The sequence below is a fragment of the Callithrix jacchus genome, chromosome 14 (genome assembly GCF_049354715.1).
Source record: "Callithrix jacchus isolate 240 chromosome 14, calJac240_pri, whole genome shotgun sequence".
In the NCBI taxonomy this organism is placed as follows: Eukaryota; Metazoa; Chordata; class Mammalia; order Primates; family Cebidae; genus Callithrix; species Callithrix jacchus.
Genome location: NC_133515.1, coordinates 59,188,845 through 59,205,597, shown reverse-complemented (window position 1 = coordinate 59,205,597; position 16,753 = coordinate 59,188,845). Strand labels below are relative to the sequence as shown.

Genomic DNA, 16,753 nt, shown 5'->3' with positions numbered 1-16,753 from the left:
CTCTCTCAGACACCCATGTTTGAAGGTGATGTGCTTTAGTAGCCCATTTGTTTTACAAGATGCTATGGAAGTTGGTAGTAAATCTGAAGCTAGGTCAGAGATGAATACCATAAAGTAAGAAAACACCGGCCAGGCACAGTGGCTCACGCCTGTAATCTCAGTGCTTTGGGAAACTGAGGTGGGAGGATCGTTTGAGGCCAGGAGTTTGAGGCCAGCCTCAGCAACATAGTAAGAACCCTGTCTCTATAAAAAAAAATTTTAAATTACCCAGGTGCAGGGGTACACTCCTGTAGTCATAGCTACTCAGGAAACTGAGGCAGGAGGACGGCTTGAGTCCAGGACTTTGAGGCTTCAATGAGCTAGGATCACACCAACCTGCTCCAGCCTGGGCAACAGAGCAAGGCCCTGTCTTCTCACTGCCGTCCCCCCCAAAAAAAACAAAAGATAGAGAAAGGGGAAATCCTCCCTGAATCATTCTATGAAGCCAATATCACCCTAATATCAAAATGAAGAAAAAATATAACAAAAAAAGAAAACTACAGACCAATGTCCCTGATGAACATGGATGCAAAAATCCTCAACAAAATAGTAGCTAACAGAATCCAACAGCATATCAAAAAGATTATCTACCATGGTCAAGTGGGTTTCTTTTTTTTTTTTTTTAATTTTTTATTGGATTATAGGTTTTGGGGTACATGAGCAGAGCATGCAAGACAGTTGTGTAGGTACACACATGGCAGTGTGCTTTGCTTTTCTTCTCCCCTTCACCCACATTTGGCATTTCTCCCCAGGCTATCCCTCCCTACCTCCCCCTCCCACTGGCCATCCCCTTTTCCCCCCAATAGACCCCAGTGTTTAGTACTCCCCTTTCTGTGTCCATGTGTTCTCATTTTTCATCACCCACCTATGAGTGAGAATATGCGGTGTTTCATTTTCTGTTCTTGTGTCAGTTTGCTGAGGATGATGTTTTCCAGATTCATCCATGTCCCTACAAACGACACGAACTCATCATTTCTGATTGCTGCATAATATTCCATGGTGTATATGTGCCACATTTTTCCAATCCAGTCTATTATTAATGGGCATTTGGGTTGATTCCAGGTCTTTGCTATTGTAAACAGTGCTGCAATGAACATTCGTGTACATGTGTCCTTATAGTAGAACGATTTATAGTCTTTTGGATATATACCCAGTAATGGGATTGCTGGGTCAAATGGAATTTCTATTTCTAAGGCCTTGAGGAATCGCCACACTGTCTTCCACAATGGTTGAACTAATTTACACTCCCACCAACAGTGTAAAAGTGTTCCTTTTTCTCCACATCCTCTCCAGCATCTGTTGTCTCCAGATTTTTTAATGATCGCCATTCTAACTGGCGTGAGATGGTATCTCAATGTGGTTTTGATTTGCATCTCTCTGATGACCAGTGACGATGAGCATTTTTTCATATGATTGTTGGCCTCATATATGTCTTCTTTTGTAAAGTATCTGTTCATATCCTTTGCCCACTTTTGAATGGGCTTGTTTGTTTTTTTCCTGTAAATCTGCTTGAGTTGTTTGTAAATTCTGGATATCAGCCCTTTGTCAGATGGGTAGACTGCGAAAATTTTTTCCCATTCTGTTGGTTGCCGATCCACTCTAGTGACTGTTTCTTTTGCCGTGCAGAAGCTGTGGAGTTTCATTAGGTCCCATTTGTCTATTTTGGCTTTTGTTGCCAATGCTCTTGGTGTTTTGTTCATGAAGTCCTTGCCTACTCCTATGTCCTGGATAGTTTTGCCTAGATTTCCTTCTAGGGTTTTTATGGTGCCAGGTCTTATGTTTAAGTCTTTAATCCATCTGGAGTTAATTTTAGTGTAAGGTGTCAGGAAGGGGTCCAGTTTCTGCTTTCTGCACATGGCTAGCCAGTTTTCCCAACACCATTTGTTAAACATGGAATCCTTGCCCCATTGCTTGTTTTTGTCAGGTTTATCAAAGATTGTATAGTTGTATGTATGTTGTGTTGCCTCCGGTGCCTCTGTTTTGTTCCATTGGTCTATATCTCTGATTTGGTACCAGTACCATGCTGTTTTGATTACTGTAGCCTTGTAGTATAGTTTGAAATCCGGTAGTGTGATGCCCCCCGCTGTGTTCTTTTTGCTTAGAATTGACTTGGCTATGCGGGCTCTCTTTTGGTTCCATATGAAGTTCATGGTGGTTTTTTCCAGTTCTGTGAAGAAAGTCAATGGTAGCTTGATGGGGATAGCGTTGATTCTGTAAATTACTTTGGGCAGTATAGCCATTTTCACGATATTAATTCTTCCTAACCATGAACATGGAATGTTTCTCCATCTGTTTGTGTCCTCTCTGATTTCGTTGAGCAGTGGTTTGTAGTTCTCCTTGAAGAGGTCCCTTACGTTCCTTGTGAGTTGTATTCCAAGGTATTTTATTCTTTTTGTAGCAATTGCGAATGGCAGTTCGCTCTTGATTTGGCTTTCTTTAAGTCTGTTATTGGTGTAGACGAATGCTTGTGATTTTTGCACATTGATTTTATATCCTGAGACTTTGCTGAAGTTGTTTATCAGTTTCAGGAGTTTTTGGGCTGAGGCGATGGGGTCTTCTAGGTATACTATCATGTCGTCTGCAAATAGAGACAATTTGGCTTCCACCTTTCCTATTTGAATACCCTTTATTTCTTTTTCTTGTCTGATTGCTCTGGCTAGAACTTCCAGTACTATATTGAATAGGAGTGGTGAGAGAGGGCATCCTTGTCTAGTACCAGATTTCAAAGGGATTGCTTCCAGTTTTTGCCCATTCAGTATGATATTGGCTGTTGGTTTGTCATAAATAGCTTTTATTACTTTGAGATACGTTCCATCGATACCGAGTTTATTGAGGGTTTTTAGCATAAAGGGCTGTTGAATTTTATCAAATGCCTTCTCTGCGTCAATTGAGATAATCATGTGGTTTTTGTTTTTGGTTCTGTTTATGTGGTGAATTACGTTGATAGACTTGCGTATGTTGAACCAGCCTTGCATCCCTGGGATGAATCCTACTTGATCATGATGAATAAGTTTTTTGATTTGCTGTTGCAATCGGCTTGCCAATATTTTATTGAAGATTTTTGCATCTATGTTCATCATGGATATTGGCCTGAAGTTTTCTTTTCTCGTTGGGTCTCTGCCGGGTTTTGGTATCAGGATGATGTTGGTCTCATAAAATGATTTGGGAAGGATTCCCTCTTTTTGGATTGTTTGAAATAGTTTTAGAAGGAATGGTACCAGCTCCTCCTTGTGTGTCTGGTAGAATTCGGCTGTGAACCCATCTGGACCTGGGCTTTTTTTGTGAGGTAGGCTCTTAATTGCTGCCTCAACTTCAGACCTTGTTATTGGTCTATTCATAGTTTCAGCTTCCTCCTGGTTTAGGCTTGGGAGGACACAGGAGTCCAGGAATTTATCCATTTCTTCCAGGTTTACTAGTTTATGTGCATAGAGTTGTTTGTAATATTCTCTGATGATGGTTTGAATTTCTGTGGAATCTGTGGTGATTTCCCCTTTATCATTTTTTATTGCATCTATTTGATTGTTCTCTCTTTTATTTTTAATCAATCTGGCTAGTGGTCTGTCTATTTTGTTGATCTTTTCAAAAAACCAGCGCTTGGATTTATTGATTTTTTGAAGGGATTTTCGTGTCTCAATCTCCTTCAGCTCAGCTCTGATCTTAGTAATTTCTTGTCTTCTGCTGGGTTTTGAGTTTTTTTGATCTTGCTCCTCTAGCTCTTTCAATTTTGACGATAGGGTGTCAATTTTGGATCTCTCCATTCTCCTCATATGGGCACTTATTGCTATATACTTTCCTCTAGAGACTGCTTTAAATGTGTCCCAGAGGTTCTGGCACGTTGTGTCTTCATTCTCATTGGTTTCGAAGAACTTCTTTATTTCTGCCTTCATTTCATTGTTTACCCAGTCAACATTCAAGAGCCAGTTGTTCAGTTTCCATGAAGCTGTGCGGTTCTGGGTCGGTTTCTGAATTCTGAGTTCTAACTTGATTGCACTATGGTCTGAGAGGCTGTTTGTTATGATTTCAGTTGTTTTGCATTTGTTGAGCAGTGCTTTACTTCCAATTATGTGGTCAATTTTAGAGTAGGTGTGATGTGGTGCTGAGAAGAATGTGTATTCTGTGGATTTGGGGTGGAGAGTTCTGTAAATGTCCACCAGGTTTGCTTGCTCCAGGTCTGAGTTCAAGCCCTGGGTATCCTTGTTGATTTTCTGTCTGGTTGATCTGTCTAGTATTGACAGTGGAGTGTTAAAGTCTCCCACTATTATTGTGTGGGAGTCTAAGTCCTTCTGTAAGTCATTAAGAACTTGCCTTATGTATCTGGGTGCTCCTGTGTTGGGTCCATATATGTTTAGGATCGTTAGCTCTTCTTGTTGTATCGATCCTTTTACAATTATGTAATGGCCTTCTTTGTCTCTTTTGATCTTTGTTGCTTTAAAGTCTATTTTATCAGAGATGAGAATTGCAACTCCTGCTTTTTTTTGCTTTCCATTAGCTTGGTAAATCTTCCTCCATCCCTTTATTTTGAGCCTTTGTGTATCCTTGCATGTGAGATGGGTTTCCTGGATACAGCACACTGATGGGTTTTGGATTTTTATCCAATTTGCCAGTCTGTGTCTTTTGATTGGTGCATTTAGTCCATTTACATTTAGGGTTAATATTGTTATGTGTGAATTTGATACTGCCATTTTGATTCTAAGTGGCTGTTTTGCCTGTTAGTTGTTGTAGATTCTTCATTATGTTGAAGCTCTTTAGCATTCAGTGTGATTTTGGAATGGCTGGTACTGATTGATCCTTTCTATGTGTAGTGCCTCTTTTAGGAGCTCTTGTAAAGCAGGCCTGGTGGTGACAAAATCTCTGAGTACTTGCTTGTTCGCAAAGGATTTTATTCTTCCTTCACTTCTGAAGCTCAGTTTGGCTGGATATGAAATTCTGGGTTGAAAGTTCTTTTCTTTAAGAATGTTGAATATTGGCCCCCACTCTCTTCTGGCTTGTAGTGTTTCTGCCGAGAGATCTGCTGTGAGTCTGATGGGCTTCCCTTTGTGGGTGACCTGACCTTTCTCTCTGGCTGCCCTTAGTATTCTCTCCTTTATTTCAACCCTGTTGAATCTGACGATTATGTGCCTTGGGGTTGCTCTTCTTGCGGAATATCTTTGTGGTGTTCTCTGTATTTCCTGCAATTGAGTGTTGGCCTGTCTTGCTAGGTGGGGGAAATTTTCCTGGATGATGTCCTGAAGAGTATTTTCCAGCTGGGATTCATTCTCTTCGTCCCCTTCTGGTACACCTATCAAACGTAGGTTAGGTCTTTTCACATAGTCCCACATTTCTTGGAGACTTTGTTCATTCCTTTTTGCGCTTTTTTCTCTGATCTTGGTTTCTCGTTTTATTTCATTGAGTTGGTCTTCGACTTCAGATATTCTTTCTTCTGCTTGGTCAATTCGGCTATTGAAACTTGCGTTTGCTTCGCGAAGTTCTCGTATTGTGTTTTTCAGCTCCTTTAATTCATTCATATTCCTCTCTAAGGTATCCATTCTTGTTATCATTTCCTTGAATCTTTTTTCAAATCTTTTTTCAAGGTTCTTAGTTTCTTTGCATTGATTTAATACATGATCTTTTAGCTCACAAAAGTTTCTCATTATCCATCTTCTGAAGTCTAATTCCGTCATTTCGTCACAGTCATTCTCCGTCCAGCTTTGTTCCCTTGCTGGTGAGGAGTTTTGGTCCTTTCTAGGAGGCGATGTGTTCTGGTTTCGGGTGTTTTCCTCCTTTTTGCGCTGGTTTCTTCCCATCTTTGTGGATTTGTCCGCTGGTCGTCTGCGTAGTTGCTGACTTTTCGTTTGGGTCTCTGAGTGGACACCCAGAATGTTGATGATGAAGTATTTCTGTTGCTTGGTTTTCCTTCTACCAGTCTAGCCCCTTCACTGTACGACTGTTGAGGTCTGCTCCAGACCCTGCTTGTCTGGGGTGCACCTCTAGTAGCCGTGGCACAGCGAGGGATGCTACCAGTTTCTTTTTCTGCTCTCTTTGTCCCAGGATGATGCCTGCCTAATGACAGTCTTTTGGATATAGAGGGGTCAGGGAGCTGCTTGAGGAGACAGTTTGTACTTTATAGGGGTTTAATTGCTGAGCTGTGCACTCTGTTGTTCATTCAGGGCTGTTAGGCTGCTATGTTTGATTCTGCTGCAACACAGCTCATTAAACAACCCTTTTTTTTTTCTCAAATGCTCTGTGTTGAGGGGTTTGGGCTTTATTTTTGGATGTCCGATCAGGTGTCCTACCCAGCTCAAAGGCAGACTAGCCACTGTTTGGCTGCCGAGGCTCCGCCCTGCTGTTGTGTGATTCGCGCTGTTCCTGCTGGCTCTGCTGTGGTCTCCGCCACACCCTGCGGCAGAGTCTCTTCGTTGTAGCGTGTTGCCTCAGCAACGGCAGGCTGCGTCAGCAGTGGGCGTGTATCTCAGTAGGGACGGGTTGCCTCGGCAACGGCTGGCTGCGTCAGCAGTGGGCGTGTATCTCAGTAGGGACGGGTTGCCTCGGCAACGGCTGGCTGCCTCAGCAGTGGGTGTGTATATCAGTTGGGGCAGGTTGCCTCCGTAGTGGTGGACGCCCCTCCCCCACAGAGCGTCTCGGACCGTCTGCCCGGGATAGTTTGAAATCGCGGTTTTGTTCGTCCCACTGGGTATCCCAAGCGATCTGTCCCTGCAATCCCCTGGGCTGGGCTACTGTGCAAGTCTCGTTCAGTCTCAAGTCCAGCCCTCTCAAGTCTCAGGTTGCCGGTTCAACAAGGCACCCGGACAAGCGCGCCCTGTGGGGATTGCTGGGTAGGGCCGGCCGCCGCCGCCCCGGCTGCCGGCTTCGCCAGGCAGACCTACTGCCTGGCGTCCCGTGTCTTTTTATACTTGGGAGTTTCCCCGTTCTGTGGGCAACAAAGATCAGTCTGGAAATGCAGCACTGACTCACCGTTTGCGAATTCAACGCGGGCTCCAATCCTGGGTTGTTCTCACAGCGCCATCTTGAGTCCCCTCCCGGTCAAGTGGGTTTCATAACAAGAATGAAGGGATGGTTCAACATCTATAAGACAATAAATGTGACACATCACATAATCAGACTTAAAAACAAAAATCACATGATTATCTCAAGAGATGCAGAAAAGCATTTGACAAATCCAGCATCCCTTTATGATTAAAACCCTTAGCAAATACTGGCATATAAGGGACATGCCTTAAGATAGTAAAAGACATCTATGATAAACCCACAGCCAACATCATACCAAATGGGGAAAAGTTGAAGACATTCCCCCTGAGAACTGGAAAAAGATAGGGATGCCCACTTTCATCACTTCTATTCAACCTAGTACCAGAAGTCCTAGCCAGAGCAATCAGAAAGGTGAAAGAAATAAAGGGCATTCAAACTGGTAATGAGGAAGTCAAATTGTCACTGTTTACTGATGACATGGTCGTATACCTAGAAAACCCTAAAGACATCCAAAAATCTCCTAGATCTGGTAAATGAATTCAACAAAGTTTCAGGATACAAAGTTAACATACACAAATCAGTAGCTCTGCTATACACCAACAGCGATCAAGCTGACAATCACATCAAGAATTCAACCCCTCTTACAATAGCTGCCAAAAAAAACAAAACAAAACAAAAAACCCTTAGGAATATACTTAACCTAAGTGAAAGGAGGTAAAAGGCCCCTACAAGGAAAACTACAAAACACTGCTGATATAAATCATAGGTGACACAAATGGAAACACATCCCATGCACATGGATGAGTAGAATCAATATTGTGAAAATGACCATACTGCCAAAAGCAAGCCACAAATTAAATGCAGTACCCATCAAAACACCACCATCATTCTGCACAGAACTAGAAAAACAATCCTAAAATTCATATGGAACCAAAAAAGAGCTCATCTAGCCAAAGCAAGACTAAGCAAAAAGAACAAATCAGGAGGCATTACATTACCTGACTTCAGACTATATTACAAGGCCATAGTCTCCAAAACAGCATAGTACCAGTGTAAAAATGTGCATATAGACCAATGGAACAGAATGGAGAACCCATAAATAAAGCCAAATACTTACACTCAACTGATCTTCTACAAAGCAAATAAAAACATAAAATGGGAAAGACACCCTATTCAACAAATGGTGATGGGATAATTGGCTAGCCACATGTAAAAGAATGAAATTGATTCTCATATCCTACCCTATACAAGAATCAACTCAAGATGGATTAAAGACTTAAATCTAAGACCCAAAACCACAAAAATTCTAGAGTAAACATTGGAGAAACCCTTCTAGATATTAGTTTAGTCAAAGACTTCATGACCAAGAACCCAAAAGTAAATGTAAAAAAATAAATAAATAAATAAATAGATGGGATTTAATTAAACTAAAAAGCTTCTGCATAGCAAAAGAAATAATCAGCAGAGTAAATAGGCAACCCATGGAGTGGGAGAAAATGCTCACAATCTATGCATCTGACAAAGGACGAATATCCAGAATCTGCAAGGAACTCAAACAAATCAGCAAGAACAAAACAAACAATCCCATCAAAAAGTGGGCTAAGGACATGAATAGACAATTCTCAAAAGAAGATATACAGATGGCCAACAAACATAGAAAAAGACTCAAAATCACTACTTGATATAGTTTGGCTGAATCCCCACCTAAATTTCCTTTTTTTTTTTTGAAAAGGAATCTCACTCTGTTGCCCAAGCTAGAGTGCAATGGTACGATCTTGGCTCACTGTAACCTGCACCTCCCAGGTTAGAGTGATTCAGCTGCTCAGCATCCTGAGTAAACTGGGATCACAAGCGTGCACAGTCATGCCAAGCTAATTTTTGTATTTTTAGTAGAGATGAGGTTTTACCATGTCGACCAGGCTGGTGTCAAACTCCTGATCTCAGGTGATCCACTTGTTTCCACCTCTCAAAGTGCTGTGATTACAGGTGAGCGCCACCGTGTTTTATAAATAACCAATAAAGTGGGTTTGCACATTTATATACACATAATGCATATCCACAAACTGTGCTATTGACAGGATCTCTTTACTCAAACTTAATTAAATTGATTTGAAAGAACTAATCTTTATACTATGTAGAGAATATGCAATCTTTGTCTTTTGAAAATCTTTTGGTTTTAAAAAGAAAAATATTCTTTTGAAAGAAAGTGACATTATACCTTTTTTAACATTCAGAGCTCTCAATAGGTATACTGTTTTCACTCTTTCTCTTTCTTTCTCATTTTTTTTTTTAAACAGGGTCTCACTCTGTCACCCAGGCTTCAGTGCAGTGGTATGATCACAGCTCACTGCAGTCTCAACCTCCTGGGCCCAAGTGACCCTCCTGTCTCAGCCTCTGAAGTAGCTGGGACAACAGGTGTTCGCCCCAATGCCCAGGAAATTTATTTTTTTAATTTTTTGTAGAGACAGGATCTCACTATGTTGTCCAGCCTGGTCTTGAACTCCTGGGCTCAAGCAATCCTCCTTCTACAGACTCCCAGAGTGCTGGGATTACAGGTATGAACCACCTTGCCCAGGCTTCACTCTCTTTTAAGCTACTACACACCAGAAAATGAACTCAAAACATAGTCTGTCTAATTTTAAATGGCATATATACAGAACAGCATTTTTCATACCTAAATATACACATACCATTTTGAAAACTAAACATTTGTGATGATTATACTAATTGCAAACTCTGAGAATTTATTTATTTTATCCCAGTGGTTAAAAAAAGAGATATCCAGCCAGGAGTGTTGTCTTACACCTGTAATCCCAGCATTTTGGAGGCCAAGGCAGGAAGATTGCTTGAGCCCAGGAATTTAAGACCAGCCTGGTTAATATAATGAGACTTCGTCTCTCAAATTTCTTTTAAAATTACCTGAGCATGGTGGTGTATGCCTGTGAATCCAGCTACTCAGGAGGCTGAGGCTGGAGGATCACTTGAGCCTGGCAGGTGGAGGTTGCATTGAGTTAAGATCACACCACTGCACTCCATCCTGGACAACAAAGCCCATGCTGTCTTAAAAAAAAGAAGAAGGAGAGAGAGGGAGAGAGAGAGAGAGGGAGAGAGAGAGAGAGAGAGAGAGAGAGAGAGAGAGAGACAGAAAGAGAGAGAGATATCTATCCCCTGACTTTCTTGTAATCAAAATTGCTAATTCTTTCTTATCAAGTATGATGAAATAGGGGCCTCTACATACTTAGCTTGTGCTTTTTTCCCCCTCATGCTGCCTTTAAATATAACAGCCATTTTATTCTTTCAGATAGATGGGTACTTTACTTAGTAGAAAGCCTAAACTGAATTTCAATCTTTGACATAATCAAAAAGCATAAATGTACAATAATCTGTAATAAAGAATGTATCTTTAATCTCTTTGCAGAGAGTATTTCTCACTGGCTATAGCATTTCCAGGTATGGAGCACAGGATCAGTCTGACAGAGCTCTATGCAAAAGGCTCATGAATGGAGCAACCCACATGCATCCACCTGATGCTTCGGTCTCCCTAAGCTCTTCCATAGAAACAATCGTGGATCACCTCTGCAATTGTTTTGTGAGTACTCAGAAATTACAGCACAACTAAAATGCTATTGTAGATTCTTGTATCTTCCAAAACTCAGGGACTGGAGAACAGCCATCACCACACTCCCAACATACTCCTGAAATAGGTGATCCCCAGCAAGCCCAGCCTCAGTGACTGGCCCAATTTCACCCAGTCACCAGAGACAAATCTATAACATATTTCCAGAGTCTTATCTGTCTATAAGCTTTGGCCCCATAATTCCACTTAAGAAAATAATCCTAAATTTCTGCAAAGCTCATGGAAGCAAATATGTTATTATGCTGAGTTCTATGCATCATAAACCATGGTAGATATTGGAAACAATAAAATTATTGCTTGCCCTTATGAACTTTATTAAGTGGACTGGAAATTTTATACGTATCATTTACTGAACATCTCCTATGTACCAGGTACTCTACTAGGCATTTTATATGTGTTATCCCACTTAATCATTACAGCCTATAAAATACAAGTAGTATCACTCACATCTCACTTTAAAGTGGTTTAGTAATTTGTCCCAAGTCATACACTAAGAAGGAGCATTTCTGAGATTCAAACTCAGGTCTAAAGCTTTTCAAATTTCATGCTTTACCCACTAAACTACATTATATATTTAAAATAACAGTAACAACAACAACCGTCGAATGTAAACAATAGAGAAATTAGTAATAGGTTAGATATGCAGCCATTGAAAGTGATATCTACGAGTTTGTCACAACACAGAAAATTGCTTGCACATAAATATAACAATAAAAGCAGAATGTGGGGCTGGGTGCGGTGGCTCACGCCTGTAATCCCTGCACTTTCTGAGACCAAGGTGGGAGGATCACTTGAGACCAGAAGTTTGAGAGCAGCGGGGCCAACACAGCAAAACCCTGTCTCTACTAAAAATAGAAAAATTAGCCGCGCATGGTGGTACGCACCTGTAGACCCAGATACTCAGGCAGCTGAGGGATGAGGATTGCCTGAGCCTGGGAGGCGGAGGCTGCTGTGAGCTGAGATGTACCACTGCACTCCAGCCTGGACAACAAAGCAAGGAAAAACCAGAATGTGAATTCGCATACTCACTATGATTTAAGCTATGTTTAAAACACACACACACAAGAATAAAAAGCACATATAAAAAATAGGCAAACCTCCTACACTTCCACTTAAATAATACAAAGTTAAGGGAAACTATAAGAGGAAAAACTGTTTTCACACACAATTCAGACAAAACAGTTGACCCAGGCCTATTTAAAATGGGCACTAGATCCTCTTTTCCTAACAGTTACCTAAAAAAATTTCCTCTCATCATCCTATCTTCTACTTGAAATAAGAAGAAGCCTGTATTTGGTTTGACCCCAGTTCCTGGCACAGAGCTCCTAAAACCCTTGGAATTTCCTGAGTGTCCCCATTGCTAGGTACATTCTTTGTTTTAATATTTGGTCTTTGTCCCTGGTTCCTGAGAGAGAACGAATTCACTGGGGTTTCCTGCATTATAGGAGCATCTTTTGTTCTAAGGAGGTGACTCTTGCTAGGTTTCTAGAAGCGGGGCAGTCGCAAGAAAGACCAACCCATGATTAAAAGTTTGGAACTTTCAACCCTACCCTGCAACCTCCAGAAAGGAAAGAGGGACTGGATGTTGAGCTAATCATCAATCATGCCTACATGATAAAGCCTCCAGAAAAATCCCCAAACTATGGGGTTCAGAGAGCTTCTGGGTTGCTGAAAACATGGAAGGTGGCATCCCCTGAGAGGCCATGAAAGCTCACGACCCCTACCCCATACATTGCCTTATGCATCTTTTTCTTCTGGCTCTTCCTGAGTCGCATCCCTTTTTCTTCTTTCTTCCTTTGCTTTTAAAATGGAGGTGGGGTCTCACTATGTTGCCCAGGCTGGCCTCAAACTCCTGGGCTTATGTGTTCCCCCATCCTGAGTCTCTCAAAGTGCTGGGATGACAGGTGTGAGTCACCACACATGGCCCTGAACTGCATCCTGTTACAATAACAGGTAAACAAAAGTAAAGTGTTCTCTGAGTTCTGTGAGCTATTCTAGCAAGTGATCAAACCTATGAGGGGTCATGAGAACCTCTGATTTGTAATCAAATCAGACAAAAGCTGTGGGTAATCTGGGAACCCACTATTTGCACTTGGTACCTGATGTTTGGAGTAGTCTCATGGTACTGAGCCCTTAACCTGTGGCATCTGTGCTAACTATGCTAACTAACAGTGTCAGAACTGAATTAAATTGTAGGATACCCAGTGAATGTTTGCCAAGAAATGAAGAATGGCTGAATGTGGCAAAAACCCACACATATGGTGACCAGAAATATTCTGCGTAGTTATTGTTGTTTTTTTTGAGACAGGGTCTTGCTCCATCACTCAGGCTGGAGTGCAATGGCACAATATGGCTCACTGTAGCCTGGACCTTCTGGGCTCAAGCCATACCCCCGACCCTCAATCAACCAGGTAGCTGGGACTACAGGTGCACATCACCATGCCCAGCTAATTTTTAAAGAAAATTTTGTAGAGACTAGATCTCACTATGTTGCCCAGGCTGGTCTTGAACTCCTGGGTTCAAGCGATTCTCCTGCCTTGGTCTCCCATATTGCTAGAATTAAGGCATAGGCCACTGCACCTAGCTCTGTGTTGCTTTGAGAATATAAACAGTAGGAGAGGACATTTTAGTTTTTTCCTATTGCATACTGTATTAATTAGGGTTCCCCAGAGAAACAGAACCTTGTGTGTGCTTGTGCATACACGTAACAACACACACACACACATACACACACACACCCTATTGGTCTGTTTTTCTGGAGAAATCTAACACAGTGTATAATAGGTGTGTGTGGGGTTGTGTGTATATGTACATTTACACCCACACATACATATAAATGGAGAGAGAGGGAGATAAATCTATTTAAGAAACTGGCAATTGTGGGAGCTAGCAAGTCCAAAATCTGCAGGGCAGCCTGGAGTCCTGGAGAGGAGTGGATGTTGCCGTCTTAAATTTGATGGGAGTCTAGAGGCATACTTTCTTTCTCCTCAGAGGATCTCAGTTTCTTCAGACCCTCAACTGATTGTGTGACGCCTACCCTCATAATAAAGGGGAGTCTGTTTTACTCAAAGCCGACGACTTAAACGTTAATCTCATCTTAAAAGTACTTCACAGCAGGCCAGGTGCAGTGGCTCACGCCTGTAATCCCAGCACTTTGGGAGGCTGAGGTGGGCATATCACAAGGTCAAGAAATCGAGACCATCCTGGCCAACATGGTGAAACCCCATGTATCTCTACTAAAAATACAAAAAAATTAGCTGGGCATGGTGGCACGTGCCTGTAGTCCTGGCTATTCAGGAGGCTGAGTCAAAAGAATTGCTTTAACCCACAAGGTGGAGGCTGCAGTGAGCCGAGATCATGCCACTGCACTTCAGCCTGGGCAACAAGAGCAAAATTCTGTCTCAAAAAAATAAAAATAAAAATAAAAAGTACTTCACAGCAACATCTAGACATGTTTACCCAAACAACTGGGCAACATAGCCTAACAAATTCAAACATAAAATGAATCATAATATAATCCTTCCCCAGCTACATAGAAAAAAAAATGCATATTTCATATCCTGAAACACAGGCTCCTTCCATCCTTTGATAAACATTATTGACGGCCTAACCCCCTTCTAACATTAGGCCCATTATGAGACAAATATAATCTCACTGCACATTTGTTGGATTATAAGAAATCAAATTTGTAGCCCTTTCATGTTTGCAAAATACATTCAGAAATACATCTTATGTAATCTTCACAAGTCATTACTGTAGTCCTCATTTGACCAAAAATAAAGCAAGAGAGAATACACTGACACGTAGAAAATTGTAGCGTCCATAGGTGATAGAGCCAAAAAGAGTCAATTCTTCTGACATTAAGCCCTTTCTTCATCAAATAGACACTGTGAACGGAAGTAACACAGGTGTTCAAGGATAGCAGCGATTTTATTATTTCCCAATTAATCCACATTGAGAAGACACAAAGGTCAAGATGCCTTGCTTGTTGCCCTGCCTGGGAATTTAAAGTTGTATAACAAGTTCAGCAACAGGTCACGGTCTACAAGTAGTGTTTAATTTTTTTTTTTTGAGACGGAGTTTCACTCTCGTTACCCAGGCTGGAGTGCAATGGCACAATCTCGGCTCACCGCAACCTCTGCCTCCTGGGTTCAGGCAATTCTCCTGCCTCGGCCTCCCGAGTAGCTGGGATTACAGGCGTGCGCCACCATGCCCAGCTAATTTTTTGTATTTTTAGTAGAGACGGGGTTTCACCATGTTGACCAGGATGGTCTTGATCTCTTGACCTCGTGATCCACCCGCCTTGGCCTCCCAAAGTGCTAGGATTACAGGCGTGAGCCACCGCACCCGGCCCTTGTTTAGTTTTGTTTTTAACTTTTATTAAAGTATAGCATGCTACTCAGATCATAAGTTTACACCTCAATACATTTTCACAAAAGGAATAACCTGTGTAACTGCTACCGAGATCAAGAAATAGAATATGACCAGGGGTGGTTGCAGTGGCTCACACCTGTAATCCCAGAAACCTGGGAGGCCAAGGCAGGAGGATTGCTAGAGCCCAGGAATTCAAGACCACCCTGAACAACAGAGCCTGATCCAATCTCTACAAAAATCATTGAAAAAATAGCCAAGCATGGTGGTATGTGCCTGTAGTTCCAACTACCAGGGAGGCTGAGGTGGGAGGATCACTTAAGCCCAGGATTTTGAGCCTGCAGTGAGCTGTGATCGCACCACTGCACTTCAGCCTGGACAACAGGGAGAGACACTATCTCTAACCAAAATAATAATAATAATAATAACACAATTAGCATCTCAGAGGCCCTTTTGGGGTCCCTCCCAGGCATCATCTTTCCCACAAAGGTAACCACCTTACAAATATCTTTCACTATCAACCAATTTTGCCTTTGTTTTCTTTCTCTTTTTTTTTTCTTTTTTGGAGATGATTTCTCATTACATTTCCCTGGACAGACTCAAACTCTTGGCCTCAAGCAGTCCTTCTGTCTGGGCCTCCCAAAGTGCTGGGATTACAGGCATGAACCGCTACACTCAGCCTGTTTTCGAACTTATATAAATGAAATCCTACTGAATGTGCTTTTTGATATCTTAGCTCCTTTGCTCTGTATTACGTCTGTGAGGTTAATCCACTTGTTTGTTCAGTTGCATTACTGCTGAGTAGCATTCTATTGTATGATGTACCACAATTTGTTCATCTGGTCATCCAACAATCTGGGTGATTGCATTTGGGGGTACTGTGAACAGTGCTGCTGTGAACATTCTGTACCCAAGTTATGGTCCATCTGCGTATGTGTTTCTGTTCGCTATATACCTCGAAGTGGAATTGCTGGGCCATTCATCTGCATGCATTCAGTTTTACTGGAAACTGCCAAACAGCTTCCTAAGTGGTTGTGCTAATTTGTACAACCACTAACAGTGGATGAGATATCCCGTTGTTCCACTCATTAGCTTTTATTATTGTTGTCTTTTCAATGTTATACTTTTACAACATATTGATGTAGCCAAACAATGTATAACATTGGTTTCCATGTTTTCAAAACTTCATAGAAATGCTATTACATCATGCTGAAAATATTCTACCACTTGTTTCTGAGATTATCTGTGTTGATACACATAATTCCAATGTATTCTCTTTCACTGCTACATACCATTCCAGTTTTTCTTTCTCTCTCTCTCTCTTTTTTTGAGACAAAGTCTTGCTCTGTCACCCAGGCTGGAGTGCAGTGGTGCGATCTTGGCTCACCGCAACCTCTGTCTCCTGGGTTCAAGCGATTCTCCTCCCTCGGCCTCCCAAGTAGCTGGGATTACAGGCATGCACTACCATGACTGGCTAATTTTTGTATTCTTCGTAGAGATGAGGTTTCACCATGTTGGCCAGGCCGCTATCAAACTCTTGACCTCGTGATCCACCCGCCTTGGCCTCCCAAAGTGCTGGGATTACAGGTGTGAGCCTCTGCACCTGGCCCACCATTCTAGTTTTTCAAGTCTGAATCTTGTTGATGGCCACTTAGGTTGTTTCCATTTTTTCATAATAACGCAAGAACTGCTCTTATTCATGTGCCTTTGTACCCATCTATGAGAATGTCTCAAGAGTAC

The 16,753-nt window shown here is 41.8% G+C and overlaps 1 long non-coding RNA gene across 3 annotated transcripts in view; it reads right to left on the bottom strand.

The window, feature by feature from the left end:
• The window catches only part of LOC144579298 (uncharacterized), a 129,408-nt gene that overhangs the window by 41,915 nt on the left and 70,740 nt on the right, over positions 1-16,753 (bottom strand). For 2 of the 3 annotated variants that reach the window (XR_013526611.1, XR_013526612.1), the window contains exons 3-4: positions 11,527-11,623; positions 6,991-7,101 (exon numbers count right to left, since the gene is read on the bottom strand). This is a non-coding gene — a long non-coding RNA (uncharacterized LOC144579298). The remainder of the gene's footprint in view (positions 1-6,990; positions 7,102-11,526; positions 11,624-16,753) is intronic. The other variant, XR_013526614.1, reaches the window with a different exon arrangement.